The 18,842-nt window shown below is 47.3% G+C and overlaps 1 long non-coding RNA gene and 1 other non-coding gene across 2 annotated transcripts; both read left to right on the top strand.

Moving 5' to 3' along the window:
* Positions 1-7,714: 7,714 nt before the first annotated feature.
* Positions 7,715-8,254, top strand: LOC119334327. Its single transcript, XR_005161280.1, has 3 exons — positions 7,715-7,804; positions 7,993-8,069; positions 8,161-8,254. It is a non-coding gene; the product is annotated as an uncharacterized LOC119334327 (long non-coding RNA).
* Positions 8,255-9,026: 772 nt separating this feature from the next.
* Positions 9,027-9,109, top strand: LOC119334825. Its single transcript, XR_005161583.1, has one exon. It is a non-coding gene; the product is annotated as a small nucleolar RNA SNORD24 (small nucleolar RNA).
* Positions 9,110-18,842: the final 9,733 nt, after the last annotated feature.

Raw genomic sequence — 18,842 nt, 5'->3', positions numbered from 1 at the left:
TGATTACGACGTTCGGACACACCATTACGCTGTGGTGTTCCGGGTGGCGTGAGTTGCGAAACTATTCCACAATTTTTCAAATGTACACCAAACTCGTAACTCAAATATTCTCCTCGACGATCAGATCGTAGAAACTTCATTTTCTTGTTACGATGATTTTCAACTTCACTCTGAAATTCTTTGAACTTTTCAAATGTTTCAGACTTATGTTTCATTAAGTAGATATACCCATATCTGCTTAAGTCATCTCTGAAGGTGAGAAAATAACGATATCCGCCACGAGCCTCAATATTCATCGGACCACATACATCGGTATGTATGATTTCCAACAAATCTGTTGCTCTCTCCATAGTACCGGAGAACGGTGTTTTAGTCATCTTGCCCATGAGGCACGGTTCGCAAGTACCAAGTGATTCATAATCAAGTGGTTCCAAAAGTCCATCAGTATGGAGTTTCTTCATGCGCGTTACACCGATATGACCTAAACGACAGTGCCACAAATAAGTTGCACTTTCATTATCAACTCTGCATCTTTTGGCTTCAACATTATGAATATGTGTATTACTACTATCGAGATTCAATAAGAATAGACCACTCTTCAAGGGTGCATGACCATAAAAGATATTACTCATATAAATAGAACAACCATTATTCTCTGATTTAAATGAATAACCGTCTCGCATTAAACAAGATCCAGATATAATGTTCATGCTCAACGCTGGCACCAAATAACAATTATTTAGGTCTAATATTAATCCCGAAGGTAGATGTAGAGGTAGCGGGCCGACCGCGATCACATCGACTTTGGAACCGTTTCCCACGCGCATCGTCACCTCGTCCTTTGCCAGTGCCCGCTTATTCCGTAGTCCTTGTTTCGAGTTGCAAATATTAGCAACAGAACCAGTATCAAATACCCAGGTGCTACTGCGAGCTCTAGTAAGGTACACATCAATAACATGTATATCACATATACCTTTGTTCACCTTGCCATCCTTCTTATCCGCCAAATACTTGGGGCAGTTCCGCTTCCAGTGACCGGTCTGCTTGCTGTAGAAGAACTCAGTTTCAGGCTTAGGTCCAGACTTGGGTTTCTTCTCTTGAGCAGCAACTTATTTGTTGTTCTTCTTGAAGTTCCCCTTCTTCTTCCCTTTGCCCCTTTTCTTGAAACTAGTGGTCTTGTTAACCATCAACACTTGATGCTCCTTCTTGATTTCTACCTCCGCAGCTTTCAGCATCGCGAAGAGCTTGGGAATAGTCTTGTTCATCCCTTGCATATTATAGTTCATCACGAAGCTCTTGTAGCTTGGTGGCAGTGATTGGAGAATTCTGTCAATGACGCAATCATCCGAAAGATTAACTCCCAATTGAATCAAGTGATTATTATACCCAGACATTTTGAGTATATGCTCACTGACAGAACTATTCTCCTCCATCTTGCAGCTATAGAACTTATTGGAGACTTCATATCTCTCAATCCGGGCATTTGCTTGAAATATTAACTTCAACTCCTGGAACATCTCATATGCTCCATGACGTTCAAAACGTCGTTGAAGTCCCGATTCTAAGCCGTAAAGCATGGCACACTGAACTATCGAGTAGTCATCAGCTTTGCTCTGCCAGACGTTCATAACATCTGGTGTTGCTCCAGCAGCAGGCCTGGCACCTAGCGGTGCTTCCAGGACATAATTTTTCTGTGCAGCAATGAGGATAATCCTCAAGTTACGGACCCAGTCCGTGTAATTGCTACCATCATCTTTCAACTTTGCTTTCTCAAGGAACGCATTAAAATTCAACGGAACAACAGCACGAGCCATCTATCTACAATCAACATAAACAAGCAAGATACTATCAGGTACTAAGTTCATGATAAGTTTAAGTTCAATTAATCAAATTACTTAAGAACTCCCACTTAGATAGACATCCCTCTAATCTTCTAAGTGATTACGTGATCCAAATCAACTAAACCATGTCCGATCATCACGTGAGATGGAGTAGTTTTCAATGGTGAACATCGTTATGTTGATCATATCTACTATATGATTCACGCTCGACCTTTCGGTCTCCGTGTTCCGAGGCCATATCTGCATATGCTAGGCTCGTCAAGTTTAACCTGAGTATTCTGCGTGTGCAAAACTGGCTTGCACCCATTGTAGATGGACGTAGAGCTTATCACACCCGATCATCACGTGGTGTCTGGGCACGACGAACTTTGGCAACGGTGCATACTCAGGGAGAACACTTCTTGATAATTTAGTGAGAGATCATCTTATAATGCTACCGTCAATCAAAGCAAGATAAGATGCATAAAAAGATAAACATCACATGCAATCAATATAAGTGATATGATATGGCCATCATCATCTTGTGCTTGTGATCTCCATCTCCAAAGCACCGTCATGATCACCATCGTCACCGGCGCGACACCTTGATCTCCATCGTAGCATCGTTGTCGTCTCGCCAATCTTATGCTTCCATGACTATCACTACCGCTTAGTAATAAAGTAAAGCATTACATCGCGATTGCATTGCATACAATAAAGCGACAACCATATGGCTCCTACCAGTTGCTGATAACTTGGTTACAAAACATGATCATCTCATACAATAAAATTCAGCATCATGCCTTGACCATATCACATCACAACATGCCCTGCAAAAACAAGTTAGACGTCCTCTACTTTGTTGTTGCAAGTTTTACGTGGCTGCTACGGGCTTAAGCAAGAACCAATCTCACCTACGCATCAAAACTACAACGATAGTTTGTCAAATAGACTCCGTTTTAACCTTCGCAAGGACCGGGCGTAGCCACACTTGGTTCAACTAAAGTTGGAGAGACAGTCGCCCGCAAGCCACCTGTGTGCAAAGCACGTCGGGGGAACCGGTCTCGCGTAAGCGTACGCCTAATGTTGGTCCGGGTCGTCTCGTCCAACAATACCGCCGAACCAAAGTATGACATGCTGGTAGGCAGTATTACTATTATCGCCCACAACTCACTTGTGTTCTACTCGTGCATATAACATCAACATAAATAACCTGGCTCGGATGCCACTGTTGGGTTTCGTAGTAATTTCAAAAAAATTCCTACGCACACGCAAGATCATGTGATGCATAGCAACGAGGGGGAGAGTGTTGTCTATGTACCCACGCAGACCGACTGCGGAAGCGATGACACAACGTAGAGGAAGTAGTCGTACGTCTTCACGATCCAACCGATCAAGCACCGAAACTACGGCACCTCCGAGCTCGAGCACACGTTCAGCTCGATGACGATCCCCGGACTCCGATCCAGCAAAGTGTCGGGGAAGAGTTCCGTCAGCACGACGGCGTGGTGACGATCTTGACGCACTACAGCAGCAGGGCTTCGCCTAAACTCAGCTACAGTATTATCGAGGAATATGGTGGCTGGGGGCACCGCACACGGCTAAGGAATAGATCGCGTGGATCAACTTTGTGTTCTAGGGTGCCTCTACCTCAGTATATAAAGGACCAAAAGGGGGGAGGCTGGCCGGCCACAAGGGGTGCGCCAGGAGAGTCCTACTCCCTCTGGGAGTAGGATTCCCCCCCAATCCTAGTTGGAATAGGATTCGTGGAGGGGGAAGAGAGAGAGAGAGGGGGCCGGCCACCTCTCCTAGTCCTAATAATTAGGCATTAAGATCTATAGAGATAGATCAAGACGCTTAATTGGACTTTCACAAACCACATACCTTGACAAAATTTTGAAGAAGTTCAAAATGGATCAAGCAAAGAAAGGGTTCTTGCTTGTGTTACAAGGTGTGAAGTTGAGTAAGACTCAATGCCCGACCACTACAGAAGATAGAGAGAATATGAAAGATGTTCCCTATGCATCAGCCATAGGATCTATCATGTATGCAATGCTGTGTACCAGACCTGATGTGTGCCTTGCTATAAGTCTAGCAGGGAGGTACCAACGTAATCCAGGAGTGGATCACTGGACAGCGGTCAAGAACATCCTGAAATACCTGAAAAGGACTAAGGATATGTTTCTCATATATGGAGGTGACAAAGAACTCATCGTAAAAGGCTACGTTGATGCAAGCTTTGACACTGATCCGGATGATTCTAAATCGCAAACTGGATACGTGTTTACATTAAACGATGGGGCTGTAAGTTGGTGCAGTTCTAAACAAAGCGTTGTAGCGGGATCTACATGTTAAGCGGAGTACATAGCTGCTTCGGAAGCAGCAAATGAAGGAGTCTGGATGAAGGAGTTCATATCCGATCTAGGTGTCATACCTAGTGCATCGGGTCCAATGAAAATCTTTTGTGACAATACTGGTGCAATTGCCTTGGCAAATGAATCCAGATTTCACAAGAGAACCAAGCACATCAAGAGACGCTTCAATTCCATCTGGGATCTAGTCCAGGTGGGAGACATAGAGATTTGCAAAATGCATACGGATCTAAATATTGCAGACCCGTTGACTAAGCCTCTTCCACGAGCAAAACATGATCAGCACCAAGGCTCCATGGGTGTTAGAATCATTACTGTGTAATCTAGATTATCGACTCTAGTGCAAGTGGGAGACTGAAGGAAATATGCCCTAGAGGCAATAATAAAGTTATTATTTATTTCCTTATAATCATGATAAATGTTTATTATTCATGCTAGAATTGTATTAACCGGAAACATAATACATGTGTGAATACATAGACAAACAAAGTTTCACTAGTATGCCTCTACTTGACTAGCTCGTTAATCAAAGATGGTTATGTTTCCTAACCATGAACAATGAGTTGTTATTTGATTAACAGGATCACATCATTAAGAGAATGATTTGATTGACATGACCCATTCCATTAGCTTAGCACCCGATCGTTTAGTATGTTGCTATTGCTTTCTTCATGACTTATACATGTTCCTATAACTATGAGATTATGCAACTCCCGTTTACCGGAGGAACACTTTGGGTACTACCAAACGTCACAACGTAACTGGGTGATTATAAAGGAGTACTACAGGTGTCTCCAATGGTACATGTTGGGTTGGCGTATTTCGAGATTAGGTTTTGTCACTCCGATTGTCGGAGAGGTATCTCTGGGCCCTCTCGGTAATGCACATCACTTAAGCCTTGCAAGCATTGCAACTAAATGAGTTAGTTGCGGGATGATGTATTACAGAACAAGTAAAGAGACTTGCGGCAACGAGATTGAACTAGGTATTGGAATATCGACGATCGAATCTCGGGCAAGTAACATACCGATGACAAAGGGAACAACGTATGTTGTTATGCGGTCTGACCAATAAAGATCTTCATAGAATATGTAGGAGCCAATATGGGCATCCAGGTCCCGCTATTGGTTATTGACTGGAGACATGTCTCGGTCATGTCTACATTGTTCTCGAACCCGTAGGGTCCGCACGCTTAAGGTTACGATGACAGTTATATTATGAGTTTATGCATTTTGATGTACCGAAGGTTGTTCGGAGTCCCAGATGTGATCACGGACATGACGAGGAGTCTCAAAAGGGTCGAGACATAAAGATTGATATATTGGAAGCCTATGTTTGGATATCGGAAGTGTTCCGGGTGAAATCGGGATTTTACCGGAGTACCGGGAGGTTACCGGAACCCCCCGGGAGCTAAATGGGCCATGCTGGGCCTTAGTGGAAAAGAGAAGAGGCAGCCCTACATGGGCCGCGCGCCCCTCCCCTCCCTTGGTCCGAATTGGACAAGGAGAGGGGGCCGACCCCTCTCTCTCTTTTCCCCCTCCACAAATCCTATTCCAACTAGGATTGGGGGGGGGGGATCCTACCCCCAGAGGGAGTAGGACTCTCCTGGCGCGCCCTATGTGGCCGGCCAGCCTCCCCCCTTTGGTCCTTTATATTCTGAGGCAGAGGCACCCTAGAACACACAAGTTGATCCACGTGATCTATTCCTTAGCCGAGTGCGGCGCCCCCAGCCACCATAGTCCTCGATAATACTGTAGCGGAGTTTAGGCGAAGCACTGCTGCTGTAGTGCATCAAGATCGTCACCACGCCGTCGTGCTGACGGAACTCTTCCCCGACACTTTGCTGGATCGGAGTCCGGGGATCATCATCATGCTGAACGTGTGCTAGAACTCGGAGGTGTCGTAGTTTCGGTGCTTGATCGGTCGGATCGTGAAGATGTACGACTACATCAACCAAACGCTTCCGTTGTCGATCTACTAGGTATGTAGATCACACTCCCCCCCCCCCCGCCTCGTTGCTATGCATCACATGATCTTGTGTGTGCGTAGGAAATTTTTTGAAATTACTACGAAACCCATCATCTGTCCGGCGAGACTCATATGTATCGATCCCCTCCAACCCTCCAACCCATGACTCCTCCTCCTCTCTGGATCTCTGGATTGACCCAACCGCTTCTCCCCCAATCCCGGCCTCCTCCATGCCGAGCCGAGAGACACTCCCCACTTCCAGCCGAAACCCTAGCCTGAGACCCCTTCCTCCTCGATGGCCAACCCCTCCATGGCGGTCGGCGGCAGGGTGCCCTTGGCGGTGGGGGTCCATGCCGTCGGAGCCCAGATCCGCAACCGCATCCGCGTGGCGCCCGTCGACCGTGTGGCTGCGGCCCTGGCGACACGATGGTAGCGTCGGCCCTGGCGGCATTGGAGGCAGCGAGCCAGTCCCTGAGAAACCGCGGGATCCTCAGCACCGTGGGCACCACCGCGGCGGCACTAAGCACCACCGATGCCGATGGGGTCCAACGAGGCGGACAAGCCGTTGCGGCGGATCGGTGCGTCATTCGAGCAACTCGCGACCGTCGCCAAGCCACAGCAGCAGCCCGCGATGGCGGCGGGGGACTTCTCGCGTGCCTGCTCCAACGTCTCCGTCCTCTTTGGCTGCCTCGGCATCGCCTTCAAATTTTCCTTCATGGACTACGTCGCCAAGGCAAGCGGCCGCTCCTCAGCCCCCCTCTCCTCCCCCGCTACCTGCTCTGCTGTTCGGTATGCTACTTCATTGTGCTTGTACTGTATGTGGTAAAATTTCTGGTGATTCCTTCCCGGGACATTGATTTAGTTGTGTGAAGCTGAGAGGTTTGGGATGAAATGACCATTGCTTGTTCAATCAGTAAATTCTTCAGTGTTCTTGGCTTCTTAGTACATGCACATTGAGTACATGCACATTCACATTTGTTGTATCTGAATTGTATCAACTTGCCAGTTAGCTAATTACTAAAATCATGTGCACATAACTATGTGAAGTTGATGTTCAACGATTACATGTGATAACTAGGAAGCATATTTTTATCAGTGGACTGCTATTTCTTTTCTTGCTTCTGTTTGCAAAATTAAGTGATCATGGTAGCCTTGTTTTCTTTAGTGTTAAAAAAAGTACTAGGCTGCAGTTTTTTAGTGTGTCATCTTTATATGTGTCTTTCGAGTGAACAAACTATGCTAAAGGTAGATCAGGACTTTCATCTGAAGTGGAATTCTATCTTGGGTCTGATCTTTTGAATGAAAAGTTTTAGTTAGAAATACACTGCTTTCTATCTGAAGGGGTGTATAGCTGTGTTGTATGACGTTGTTAGTTTTTAATGTACAAAAATTTGGTAGGTATTCTAGGCTGATGGTTGTTGGGACTCTATAGTTATTGAATGGATTTGCTAGCAACAAGGTGCCAGGCACAATTTACTGGTTATGAGAAGACTATAGTTGTGTTATTGTGATATTCAATTTATAGAATTGACTATGTTCTGTTTTTGCTTCAGGTAAACCAAGGTTTTGCTCATGGCTCGTACTAAGCAGACTGCTCGTAAGTCCACTGGAGGAAAGGCTCCTAGGAAGCAGCTAGCCACCAAGGTTTGTGACTGCAATATTGATAGTTTACCTATGCCATGTCTTTATTTATGGTTTAGGTAAATTGAACTGGGTATAATTTGAACCTCAACCTTCATTGCCAGCTTATGACCAGATATCCTACTGATGTATATGGACTATCATGGTATTATTGTTAATTTGACCATGTGCTCTACTTTGCTTTTTGACAGGCTGCCCGTAAGTCTGCTCCCACAACTGGAGGAGTGAAGAAGCCTCACCGTTACCGCCCTGGAACTGTTGCTCTTCGGTGTGTAAAATCTTCCAACCTATTCTAGCATGTGTTATAGTTTTGTTTTGAAGTATTCTTAAATGAGTAAATTTTGTGCTTGACTTTGCAGTGAGATCCGCAAGTACTAGAAGAGCATGGAGCTGCTCATCAGGAAGCTTCCATTCCAGAGGCTTGTTAGGGAGATTGCCCAGGACTTCAAGGCGATCAATCAACTTGTGCACTACATTGTGATGCTCCCGTTGTGTCAACTCTTATAGTATGATGAATCAAGTAAACTAAAATCACCATCCTGTTCTGTCTGTGCAGACTGACCTCCGCTTCCAGAGCCATGCGGTGCTGGCCCTTCAGGAGGCTGCAGAGGCCTACCTGGTGGGTCTCTTTGAGGATCCGTGGCGAGAGGGCTTAAGGTGCTTGCTTTGCCTGTGGGAATGTCTCTGGCGGGCATCTGTGTCTGCTTTTGCTGCTGTTTTTAGTGATTGTTTGGAACTGCTAGCTCTAATTTAACTTACTTCTCGTTCCCCTGTTTCTGCTGTCAGTATTCCTATGGAAATTTAGGTAACTATAGTAATACTGTACAAGAAACATCATTGCATTACAAGTTGGGTTTAAATCTACTTGTGAGCAACTGGGTGCGCCCATTCTAGAAATATGATATGTAGATTTGCTTCACAGAACTGATGATGATGCACGTATTTGGAACAGTCCAGTCCATTCTCACAACCAATTAAGTCCAGAGCTCACACCTCTCTATTGATGATGCACGTACATTCCAGTTAAAGAATAACACACGATTAATTAATTCTTGGGCTCTTCTAGCCATGCTTCTTACTCTAGGTTCCAAGTAGAGATTCCTATATACGTATACTTGCTTTGCTGCCGATTCCTGACTCTGTCTGTCTGTTTTGGAACTGTAAAATGCAGTGATGCCAAACATCGCCTCTGCTTCAACTGATTAATTTTTTGCGTGCCAAACAGAGCCTGTGATGTTATCAAAATATTTGCTACTCTTAATGGGTTTATCCCACTTGATGATCTTAACCACCAAGATCTTTGAGGCTCTTATTTCTAGTCTAATGTTATCAGTATAGTACATCCGCTGTTTGCATGATAGATACATATATGTGACATCAATTTGTCGTTGGATATTGCTGGAAACTAGCTATGTCACATCAATTTCTTGGTTGTCTAGTTTGTTATGTCACATCAATTATATGCTTTTTCTGAGATTGTGTTTTAGCTACTGCCACTTTGAGCTGTTGTAGATTTTAGTTATCAATTACAACAAATCATTCTTACATTCCAGACTTGATCTTACTACTAAATAGCACCCCCTGTTGTTGTTGTTGTTGTTGTTGTTGTTATTCACCCTATCCTTCCTGTTCTGTTTTCTTGTTGGCAGATATTTTGAGTAAATTCAAGACGAAAGATGTTCAAAGAAGCTCCAAGACATTCTTATATAGCAAGTTATGTAATAATAGATGGGTTATCTGGGAATTTAACGTATCTTCTCTCTGTTTGTGAATGAAATAGTAATTATGTATGTGATTTAATGTATCTTCTCTCTGTGAATTTCATGTATGTTTCAGAATTACAATTCCTGTTTCATATGAAATAGTAATTATGTATGTGATTTGAAAATGTGTGCAATGAAAACATGACTCATGCGACCCACTTATCAAAATAATTTGAGCACATTTGAAATTTCTGACGTGTGGGACCAGTGTATGATATTATGATATTTGGGACAAATGTAAAACAGTGGAAAATAAAATAGCAAAAAGTAAAAGATCATAGGATGTAAAAGGCCGCATCTAGAAATAAAAAGGCCAAATTGTTGGGCCAGGCCCATGTAGATAGAGAAAATTAATAAAGAAAATATACAGCAAAAAGGCCGAATTGTTGGGCTAGGCCCATGTAGAAAACCGAATTGGACCGGGCTGAATCTTGTGCCACATCAGCTTGCCACGCTGGATGCCTACGTGGCCTGGGGAGGTTGCTAGTGACCAAAACGCCACAGTAGACGTATTTTGGTCATAAACGTCTTCGACCATTCCATAAGAAAGGTCGCTAATGTCAGTTTATGACGGCCAACTTTTGACCTTATGTTTTTGGTCACAAAAAGGTCACAAATGAAAATTTGTGACCATTCAGTGACCAATAGTGGTGGTCACATGTTGACATATTTCTTGTAGGGAGAGAGGACTAGACACGCTAGCTAGCTAGTAAGCAAAAGAAGGAAACAAAAGATCGTCATGAACATATGTATACAGAGAGAAGTGATATCGACCACCTCTCCTTCTCCGAGAGATTGGTCGAACAACAAGTTTTCATATATCTATCCGACACTACCGGCTACATATATAAAATAATTATCTCTTATAATATAATCTCCTAATTATATATGAACACAGGATCCACATAGTATTCTCCGTCTTCAGCGATCACGTGGTCAAGGAAGAATGCCGCCAATTCCTCTTGAATTGCTCGCATACGATCTGGTGGTAGGAGTTCATCCCGCATATGAAAGATCTAATTTTAAGAAGGGGGTCAATACATATATGTATGAATAAATGAAACTCAACACAAATGATGGTAATAAAATAAAATTGTGAATATTATTGCTTACGCACTTCATATTGTTCGTCAGAGTACCCCCGTTCACAGGTAGTGTGGCGGATGGACTCGCAAACATAGTATCCACATAAATCATTCCCTTGATCCCGCCACAACCACTTTACAAGAAATAGAGGTCAATCAAACTGATAAGCAAGCATGCCAAATGGTATTGACGAAACTAGCGCTTGAATCACTAGGAGACGCGCGGAACATGCTACTATAGTACTTACTTTCGGATGTCTAAATTGCAGCTTCTTCGGCAGTCCCGGAGCTTTTTTGGTGAATTTTCTCCCAACCCTGCCAGACAAAGAAAACAATTACTTGATATCATGAAATGAACAAAGTTGCTGATATGGTGGATAATGATCGATTTAACTTACTTCTCGAGCATTTGAGTCATGTCCGCATACTCCTAGGGATCTTTTCGTCTCGAGTCTAATACGGTTACTAGTCCCTGCTCAAGCTTAATCTCTAGGAGAATATAGTGGAAACTGGGCACGCATGCATAACTCATCAATTACATTACTATAACCTGGACTAATATATAAGGGAAACCGAATATGCACAAGACAGTAACACTCACTTGAAGTTGTAAGGAAAGAGTATTATATATTTGTTTTCATTTATTACCAACGATCGTAGCAAGTTGGCCTCGGTATCTTCGGCATGATATTCAACCTCAGTTGCATCTATGAGATTTGTGTTAATGAACCCAATATCACCGACTTGTCTTTTCTTCAATTCGGCGATCTTCAATCTGCATAATATAGTGAGGATAATTATAAATACATGCAATGAAAGAGCTGGCCTATATAGAGAGACTTAATGACAGAAGTAGTAGTACTTACAGACAGTAGCAAGTGACCGTTGTTTTATCGAGGGCCCTTAGATTGAAAAAAATGGAAGAACTCCTCAAATGGAACATTCAACAGTTCAATTCCAACGAGGTCATGCTCCTCTCTAACTCAGCGTCAAAGTATTCCTCCCCCCAGACTCTCTGCAGGTTTTCATGTACCAATCATGCAATCTTTGCATCATCTTTGTTAGAGATCTTTCATCTTTGACGAGAGGCTTCCCGTACTCGTATCTGTATACCACCTCCAAGATATCATAATGTACATCGTCGGGCAGGTAATCTCCAAGATTGCTATAACCGGGCACCATTCTCGGATCATTAGCGACGATGTCGCTAGTCACCTTGAGCGGGGGGCGCGATTGGTTCGCTTGTTCGCCGAGTTGGGCAATTTTTTCCCAGCTCTTCGTTCTTTTATCCTTTGATCACTGACAGTACTTCCCGACCGCTCCGCTTCGACAAATGTCTTTCCAATAATGCGCTCATAGTTGCCTTTTGGCGGAGACTTTGGTGGTTTTGTCAAGGCAGCAAGAGTGCGCTTCGCTTTCAGCGGATCTACCTTCTCCTCCGGAGGTGGATGTTTCTTTGCTTTCACCCCTTGAAAGAAGTTCGTCACTTCGTCTCGTGCGATCTTCGCGTTCTCCTCCGGGGTCATCTCGTATGGTAACTTCTCTGGAGTCTTCAGAGAAGGACCGAATCTGTATTGCCTCCCATCTCTGGCTGTACTGCTAGACGCCGGTAGAGCAGACGGAGCGGCTGCGGCTGTCTTCTTTCCTTGCTTACGAGGCGGAGGAGAAGGACTACGACGCGCCAGAGCAGTCGGAGCAGCGGTGGGTCTCTTCCGCCCTTGCTGACGAGGCGAAGAAGGCGGAGGCTGGCTGCTCGGGCGCGCCGGCGCAGGCGGAGAAGGAGGCGGAGTGCCGCCACGCGCCGGAGAACGAGGCCGAGTGCCTTGATCGTCACTTGCCGGAGGAGGAGGAGGAGGCGGAGGCGTCCAGTTCGAAAGGTTGATGAGCTCCTTCTGCCATAGGCATGGAGTCTTCAGAGTAGAACCCAGCCTAGTCTCCCCTTCATCGGTTGGGTGGTCAAGCTGGAGGTCCTCAAATCCCTCCGTTATTTCGTCCATCGTCACCCTAGCATATCCTTCTGGAATCGGACGACAGTGAAAAGTTGCACCGGGTTCCGGAGGTTGAACAGAGCCGACAGCCGCCTTAATTTTGAAGTTCTGCCATTCCGTCATAAGGTGGCAAGGTTGAGACTCCGTGATAGCATCCACAGGGTAGCTAGCAGGAGACGGCAAGACATGCTCCGGCTGAAGCAGCTCGGTGGAAGCCACGCTGCTTCTCCGCTGAGATGGCGGGGTAGTTTTGGCAGGTCGCTTGCTGCGAGCTACTTCTCGTTCCTCTAGCGCTTGAACTGTTTCGTGCAGCATCTGAATTTGGGTCTGCTCCACTTTTTTCCTCCTCTCCTGGCATTTGTAACCGCCTGCGTCCGGAAAACCAGCCTTCCACGGAACGGAGCCTGGCATGCCTCGTGTCCGTCCAGGGTGCTCAGGATTCCCGAGGGCCATTGTGAGCTCGTCGTTCTCTCTGTCTGGAACGAACGTCCCTTGCCGCGCTGCATCGATATAGTGTTGAAGCCTCTTGACTGGTATTTTCATTTGCTCGTTCGTCCAAAGGCACTTCCCTGATACAGGGTCCAAGGTTCCGCCAGCCCCGAAGAACCAAGTCCGGCATCGGTCTGGCCAGTTCACTGTCTCTGGTTCGATCCCTTTATCAAGCAGATCATTCTCATCCTTGGCCCACTTAGGCCGGGCTTTGAGGTAGCCACCTGACCCTGTGCAGCATTTTGCTTGTTTGTCGCCGACATCTTCTTACTCTTTTCCGATGTCTTGTGGGCCACAAATGCGGGCCAGTGATCTCTGATCTTCTCATATTTGCCGATGAATTATGGTGTCTGTTCTTTGTCGACAAACCTTTTCAGCTCATTCTTCCACCTCCCGAATAGGTCTGTCATCTTCTAAAGAGCAAAAGACTTGATAAATTGCTCTTTAACTGGCTTCTCCGGATCCTCCTCTGGCGGTAGGGTGAAATTTGACTTCAGCTCAGTCCAAAGATCATCTTTCTGCATATCATTGACATAAGACACCTCAGGGTCTTCGTTCTTAGGCTTATACCATTGGTGGATGTTGATCGGGATCTTGTCCCTAACAAGAACCCCGCTGAGGGAGTCCTGGATTAGGGGGTATCCGGACAGCCGGACTATACCCTTTGGCCAGACTGTTGGACTATGAAGATACATGATTAAAGACTTCGTCTTGTGTCCGGATAGGACTCTCCTTGGCGTGGAAGGCAAGCTTGGCAATACGGATATGTAGATCTCCTCCCATTGTAACCGACTCTGTGTAACCCTAGCCCCCTACGGTGTCTATATAAACCGGAGGGTTTAGTCCGTAGGACAACAACAATCATACCATAGGCTAGCTTCTAGGGTTTAGCCTCTACGATCTCATGGTAGATCAACTCTTGTACTACTCATATCATCAAGATCAATCAAGTAGGAAGTAGGGTATTACCTCCATAGAGAGGGCCCGAACCTGGGTAAACATCGTGTCCCCTGCCTCCTACTACCATCCGCATTAGACGCACAGTTCGGGACCCCCTACCTGAGATCCATCGGTTTTGACACCGACACCCGCACTGAGCAGCAAATGCATCTTTTGTCCGGATGGGTTCAATTGGTTGGCCGTCGCGTGCGATTGCTGGGATCTCAAACGATCATCCTAGGTGTAGAGGCCCATTGTACGGGCTCAATCACACTGGAAGTGGTCTTCGGATCTCCGGACAACTTCTGAAGTGAGGAGCTAATCTTTGATATCGTCCCGTTCCGCAGCGGCTATCACGCACTGCTCGGGTGCACCACATTTGCAAGATTCAATGCGGTACCGCATTACGCATACCTCAAGCTCAAGATGCCAGGACATAGGGGGGTCATCACAGTCAATGGAAACACAGAGCGCTCACTCCGTATGGAGGAGCACACTGCGGCCCTCGCAGCAGAAGCACAAAGCAGCCTTTTGAGGCAATCCACCAGTTCGGGAATCAAGCCCCCGGACACCGTCAAGCGCGTCCGGAGTAACCTGCAATAGGATCGCCTGGCACGCTCAGAGCTCGCCTAGCAATTCGGCCCCCGCCCTAGTCTAAGTACAACGGCAAAATCCGTCCCACGCGTACATAATTACGCATTGAAAATACCATGGGTGTTGGCGGGGGCACGATTATGGCACGTCCCACAATGCGGCTCAACCGCACTAGGGGCTTACCACCTTTATCATTCTCTCCCTTTCAGGACTTTACTCTCTGGAAGCCCTATCCGGTAGTACGATAGTTGGACACATGATACAAAACCCAAGGAGGCAGGAAGCCACGTCGTGCAATGGAATCCCCAGGTGGTCTCTGATAACAAGTGAAATACCTGCTTTAAATACCAGCTCGCAGCTTGCCCTTGGACGTGACATGTCAAATATTCCCATTTTTTGCTTATCGCAGCTTGCCCTTGCCCTGCTTGTATCAGTATGCATCAACGCATTTCTTAAATAAACAATGCATAGCATTAGTCTCTTATTGCATTTTATATTATTTTATATATATGTTCATCTATGGCAATCAGCACCTGTACACTCCGGTGCGGCCAATACGCCAGGGAATTCCGTATACCCCATAATTCGGCATGAGAAGTCCGAACACTTTCGATAGTGCGGCACCCCGAACTTATAGCATTATACGCATCAGCTCTGAATCATGTCTTGGGTCAATAGTTGGGTTTGCTCAGCTCCCATGTTTTGGTACCTTACGTTCCACTATATCGGCTAAGGTAGCACTGGGAGAACTACTGCGATTGTGCCCCGGTTCTTCCAGCCGAGCACCTCGGTAGAGAAAGCTAAAACTAACTATCATGATGAGGCGAGAGCTGGTCGCTGTTCAAGAGGTCTCAAGTCCCTAAAGACTTTTTCCGCGTCGGGCGATGAGTCGGCCTTGTCCAGCTTAGGCGTGTATAGTGCCCCAACTTCGGCTTTCCAAATACTAGGGGCTTCGCCAAAATTTAAAATTGTAGACTTCTATGGCTAAGTGAGAGCGATAAAGCATTATAGTCCGATTGCCTGGTTCGCTGCGCTGAGCACCTCCCTCGAAGGACCCAGAAATGGGAAAAAGAGTGCCTAGATTTATCCCGAACACCCCAGCACTAGTTGCATGGGGGCTGAAGCCGACGACTAGCAACTCTCAGATTTTATAAATGGCCGCACAGAAGGTAATATTTTAAATTCGAAAAGCGTTGCATAGCGCAAATGGACTAGTTTTCATAAAGACAGGATCACATGAGCAAGTTCATTCAAAGATTACATCTTTGGTACACTTGTCCGCCACGAGACGGGCACCCTTCAGGACACCCTCATAATACATTTCAGGGTGGCGATGCTCCTTGCCCTGTGGCGGCCCCTCCTTCACCAGCTTCTCGACGTCCATCTTGGCTCAGTGCACCTTCGCACGGGCAAAAGCCCTGCGTGCACCTTCGATGCAGACAGACCGCTTGATGACTTCTAGCCGTGGGCAGGCATCCACAAGCCGCCTCACCAGGCCGAAGTAGTTGTTGGGAAAGGAATCGCCAGGCCACACCCGGACTATAAGGCCCCTCATGGCCTGTTCGGCCGCCTTGTGGAGCTCGATCAGTTGCTTCAGCTGGTCGCTCACGGGCATCGGGTGTTTGGTACCCAGTATACTGAGATCAGAACAACTTCTCTGTCGAGCTTCCCTCCTCGGCCTGGTAGAACTCCACGGCATCAGACACACTGCCGGGCAGATCTGCGAATGCTCCTGGAGAGCCCTGAACTCGGGTAAGTAAAAGGAAATTTTCTTTCGCATGCCTACTTTGCATAATGAATGCCTTACCCGCCGCTTTCTTCTTCACCGCCTCAATTTCCTGGAGGGCCTTTTGGGCTTCGGCCTTGGCATTTTTTGCGCTTTCGAGGGCCTTGGCAAGCTCGGAATCTTGCGTCCTCGAGTCAAACTCCAAGGACTCATGCTTCTTGACGAGCGCCTGGAGCTCTTGCTGCACCTCGCCTACCCGGGCTTCGTGTCTTTCCCACTTGGTGCGCTCCTTGGCCGCTTTGTTTTCGGCCTCGGTGAGCAACTGCTTCAGGGTCGCCACTTCGGTCGTAGACCCTGGTACATCCATGATGATCCTATTATCTTGCAACCAAAACCTATTTATACATAGACAAGGTATTGCTTACCTTTATTCTCCTCGAGCTGCTTTCTGGCAAGGCCGAGTTCTTCCTCGGACCGCTCGAGGTTCAGCTTCAGTGCGGAAATCTCCCCAGTATGTGCGGTAGCGGCCAACAATGAAGCCTGCCTAAGCATATAGACATATTTGGATTGGACTCCTGCAATTATCATTTGATCCTCTATTCGGCTTTTCCTCGCGAACGCCTAATAGAGCATCAGGGGCTACTGTCTATGCGGTAGTATTTTTATATATTTCCACTACTTGCCTCAAAACCTTTTAGGAGGCTGGCGCAAGCTTCGGTTAGTCCGCTTTTGGCGGACCTAACCTGCTCGATCACCGCACTCATTATAGTGCGGTGCTCCTCGTCGATGGAAGCACCACTAAGCACTTCCAGCAAGTTGTCCAGTGCCTCCGAATGGACGGAGGTCACCGGCACGGGCGGCTTGCCCCTCTTAGCAGGAGGCCGCCTGCCGGAGTCTGGGACCACTGGTAGTCCCGGTGCGGTGTTCGGCTTGGAACCGAACTTGGTGCCCGTGGGGGTCTTGATCCCTTTGCGCCCAGGGTCCGGAAGGTCGCCTTGAGGCGCCCCCAGGACTACCTTCCCTCGTGGTGCCCTTTGGGACAACACCTCGACGTTGTCCGTAGGGCGAGGGGAGGAGGCGGTCGGAAGCGATCCGCTACTCATAGCCAACGGGTCCAAAGAACCATCCGACGAAGATACGTCAATGCGGACTCGAGGTGGACTGCACAATTGTATTCGGCGTAAGGAGAAGCAGTGCAATAAAAGCGTACCATGAATTACTCTGGTATCCGAATACTTACGACTTCGCCAGGGGCTTGACCCTGGTCAACCACTCATCGTCACTGTGAGTGGCGGTCGTGGAGCAGTCTGGAAGGAGAGTCCTTCCCTTCTTGGACCCTCCGCCCTCCCCGATTGGGCGGCCTTCCTTTTCCTGTCTCCCCCGACTGGAGGGGGAGAATCTTCATCTTCCTCCACCTCGTCTTCGCGAGAGGAGTGCGTCTCGGAGTTATCGGACGATGAGTCTGATATCACCTGACGACGGGAGCTCTTTCGAGTCCCCGCGGCCTTCTTCTGGGCCTTCTTCTCCGGCACCTCATAAGGCACCAGAATCAGCATCTTCGTAAGAAGGGCGTCGGCTGGATCTTCGGGCAGCAGCGCTGGGCAGTCAATTTTCTCCGCTCTCTCCTCCCAGTCCTGTCAAAGGCATGGGAGCTCAGATCCCGCACTTGATCAAGCCGGGTAAAATAAAAACCTTATAACGTGTAAGAAAACTTACCGGATTCGCGGGGCGCTTCGCGCTAAGTCCGCGGTCCTCGGTAAGGGAAGGGGGACCTCGGCGCCCTTGAATAGCACCCTCCAGACGTCCTTGTGCGTCATGTCAAAAAGCTCGCGCAGGTCTGGTGCTGGGCCGGGTCGAACCCCCATAAATTGAATGCTCGTTGTTGACATGGGAGGATTCAGCGGAAGAGCATGACCTGGACCACGTTAACAAGCTTAAGTTTCTTGCTTATCATGTTCCGGATATATTTCTGGAGTCCGGACAGCTCTATCGGGGAGCCCCAGGACAGGCCCTTCTCTTTCCAGGAGGTGAGCCGCATGGGGATTCCGGATCGAAACTCGAGGGCCGCCACCCAGTTGGTGCCTCGCGGCTCGGTGATGTAGAACCACCCCGATTGCCACCCCTTTATGGTCTCCACATAGGATCCCTCGAGCCATGTAACGTTGGGCATTTTTCCCACCATGGCACCTCCGCATTTCGCTTGCTGGCCGCCTACAACCTTCGGCTTAACATTGAAAGTCTTCAGCCACAGGCCAAAGTGGGGCTGGATGCAGAGGAAGGCCTCACACACGATGATAAACGCCGAGATGTTGAGGATGAAGTTCGGGGCCAGATCGTGGAAGTCCAGCCCGTAGTAGAACATGAGGCCGCGGACGAACGGGAGGAGGGGGAACCCTAGTCCGCGGATGAAGTGGGTGAGAAAGACTACCCTCTCGTAGGCAGCCCCTCGTCGGGCAG

The sequence above is a fragment of the Triticum dicoccoides genome, chromosome 7A, assembly GCF_002162155.2.
Source record: "Triticum dicoccoides isolate Atlit2015 ecotype Zavitan chromosome 7A, WEW_v2.0, whole genome shotgun sequence".
Taxonomy (NCBI): Eukaryota; Viridiplantae; Streptophyta; class Magnoliopsida; order Poales; family Poaceae; genus Triticum; species Triticum dicoccoides.
This window is presented reverse-complemented; position numbering and strand designations above follow the sequence as displayed.